At 37.8% G+C, this 3,279-nt stretch overlaps 1 protein-coding gene across 2 annotated transcripts in view; it reads right to left on the bottom strand.

The window, feature by feature from the left end:
• Positions 1-3,279, bottom strand: part of tdgf1 (teratocarcinoma-derived growth factor 1) — a 15,456-nt gene that overhangs the window by 10,853 nt on the left and 1,324 nt on the right. The gene's annotated exons all lie outside the window — the stretch shown is intronic.

Consider the following 3,279-nt stretch of genomic DNA (forward strand, 5'->3'; position numbering starts at 1 on the left):
AAATCCCACTAAATGTGAATGCTGAGATTTTGGAGAAACACAGACAGCTTTAACGAGGAAAGGAGCCGATTTAGGGGCTGGAAACGTGAAAACAGCACTTTTCAACAGTATTGCATTCTCAGGTGTAACTGATAACTTTATGACATGCAAACATGAAATCCATCATATTCTTCATGAATGTTACTCAAATAGACAGGAAAACTTATGCTGAAGTGTTCTGTGTAGAAATCCCACTAAATGTGAATGCTGAGATTTTTGATACACACAGACAGCTTTAATGAGGAACGGAGCCGATTTAGGCGCTGGAAACGTGAAAACAGCTCTTTTCAACAGTATTGCATTCTCAGGTGTAACTGATAACTTTATGGCATGTAAACATGAAATCCATCATATTCTTCATGAATGCTACTCAAATAGACAGGGAAACCTATCCTGAAGTGTTCTGTACAGACAGGACAACGATAGAGAAAAACTCAGTTCTCAGACACACAGACAGCTTTAACGAGGAATTAGAGCCGATCCTGACGCTTAACAGCGCTATTGAACAGGATTGCATTCTCAGGTGTAACTGATAACTTTATGACATGTAAACATGAAATCCATCATATTCTTCCTCATTAAAGCTGTCTGTGTGTCTCCAAAAACTCAGAATTCATATTAAGTCTGATTTCTACACAGAACACTTCAGGATAAGTTTTCCTGTCTATTTGAGTAGCATTCATAAAGAATATGATGGATTTCATGTTTACATGTCATAAAGTTATCAGTTACACCTGAGAATGCAATACTACTCCTGCTCAAATGTCATAATGGTTCAAATTTTCATCAACACATTTAAAGCTTTCAGAGTGATAAGACAACTTTTCCCTGGCTATCCATGCCCTGATCTGACAATACACGAACCACAATTTCTGCATAATTATAATTTATATGATGTAATTGTATGTGAGTTAATGTATAACTGTAATTCTTGTACAAAACATTAAAACCATTTTACTACCACACACCTTTACGTCACCACAGGCCTTCACAAGGTATTTCATCAATTCATCCGACTCACTTGTCCATGGACGGAACAGCTTGTAAGGACAATTCATGATACATTTTTAATTCAAGGGTAATTGACTGAAATTGGCTTTACGTTTAACTGTAATATGTGTGCAAGGCACTAAAACATTCTTACTAATACTAACATTTGCTTCTACATGGGGAGTCACACCATGCTCAATGGGTCCATACGCCCCTGGGTTCTCTTTCTGTGAAACACACAGATTCCAAAGATAAACCATAACATTTTTCTGATTCAAGAGACACATACACAGAAATGGGGTTTTTACTCTTACTAAAAATGCCAAAATGGCTCAAGTTTTCACCATTAGTACATTCAAATGGTTAAGGCTACCACACTATAAACTGTATACTAAATCACTGGTTGTGGTCTAAGGGACCATAGGACCGCAGAATTTACAGTTGTTTAGAGGTGTGTTTCCTTAACAGCATCAGATAAATCATGAGACAGAGACATGCACTCAATGTATTTTGCATACATATTTGACTGTTACTCAAAAGGTTCTTCTGCTCTACGGGTCGTACTCAGCGTCTTTGTCTGTACACTTTGTCCTTACACTTGAGTCCATGTTCTCATACATGACCGTATGCGTCTTTTGGAACAATACATTACATGATTAGATCATTTTAAATCCTTAAACATACCATGTGACTTGAAATGAGATGCATTCAATTATGAATTGGTGCTCTCTGAAGACCTGGTTTCAGAACCACAACACTACATTGACCACACTTATGGTACTCTCACTTTGTCTTCTACATGGCCCTCCCCATCAGGGTTGCGGACATCAATCTTTGTCATATTCTCCTCCATGGTTTCCTGCTTGAAAAGATAAATCATGGAATTTTCACTCTGAATTTTGTGTTTAAGGTGCTTGTACAGAGAAAATGGTAAATTTCCTCTTGCTCAAATGTTAGAATGGTTAAAATTTTCATCAACACATTTAAAGCTTTCATAGTGATAAGACAACTTTTCCCTGGCTATCCATGCCCTGATCTGACAATACATGAACCACAATTTCTGCATGTTTATAATTTATATGATGTAATTGTGTGTGAATTAATGTATAACTGTAATTCTTGTACAAAACATTAAAACCATTTTACTACCACACACCTTTACGTCACCACAGGCCTTCACAAGGTATTTCATCCGACTTACTTGTCCATGGACGGAACACCTTACAAGGACAAATCATGATAAATTTTTAATTTAAGTGTAATCGACTGAAATTGGGTTTAAGTTTAACTGTAATTCGTGTGAACGGCACTAAAGCATTCTTACTATTACTTACCTTTGCTTCCACATGGGGAGTCACACCATGCTCAATGGGTCCATACGCTTCTGGCTTTCCTTTCTGTGAAACACATCCCAAAGATAAATCATGACAATTTTCTAATTCAAGAGACACATACACGGAAATGGGGTTTTTACTCTTACTGAAAATGCCAAAATGCCTCAAGTTTTCACCATCAGCACACTGAACGGAATCAGGCTACCACACTATAAACTGTATACTAAATCACTGGTTGTGGTCTAAGGGACCATAGGACTGAAGAGTTTACAATTGTCTACAGTTATCTTTCCTTAACAGCATCAGATAAATCATGGGACAGAGACATGCACTAAATGTATTTTGCATACGTTTGACTATTACTCACAAGGTCTTGCTGCTCTACGACCTCGTACTCGGAGCCTTTGTCCGTACAAATTGTCCTTAAACTTGAGTCCATGTTTTCATACGTGACCGTATGTGTCTTTTGGAACAATACATTACATGATTAGATCATTTTAAACCCTTAAACATACCATGTGAAGTGAAACGAGATGACTTCAATTATGAATTGGTGCTTGCTGAAGACCTGGATTCAGAACCACAACACAACATTGACCACACTTATGGTACTCTCACTTTGTCTTCTACATGGCCCTCCCCATCAGGGTTGCGGACATCAATCTTTGTCATATTCTATTAAAACATTCTTACTAATACTCACATTTGCTTCTACATGGGGAGTCGCACCATGCTCAATGGGTCCATACGCCCCTGGGTTTTCTTTCTGTGAAACACACAGATTCCAAAGATAAATCATAACATTTTTCTGATTCAAGAGACACATACACAGAAATGGGGTTCTTACTCTTACTAAAAATGCCAAAATGGCTCAAGTTTGTGACGATCTGCATCTCAGCCTCAGACCTTCCCCTGC

This window comes from Seriola lalandi, unplaced genomic scaffold (genome assembly GCF_002814215.2).
Source record: "Seriola lalandi dorsalis isolate HSWRI2012SDOR001 ecotype SW California unplaced genomic scaffold, Sedor1 jcf7180002054404, whole genome shotgun sequence".
Classification (NCBI taxonomy): domain Eukaryota; kingdom Metazoa; phylum Chordata; class Actinopteri; order Carangiformes; family Carangidae; genus Seriola; species Seriola lalandi.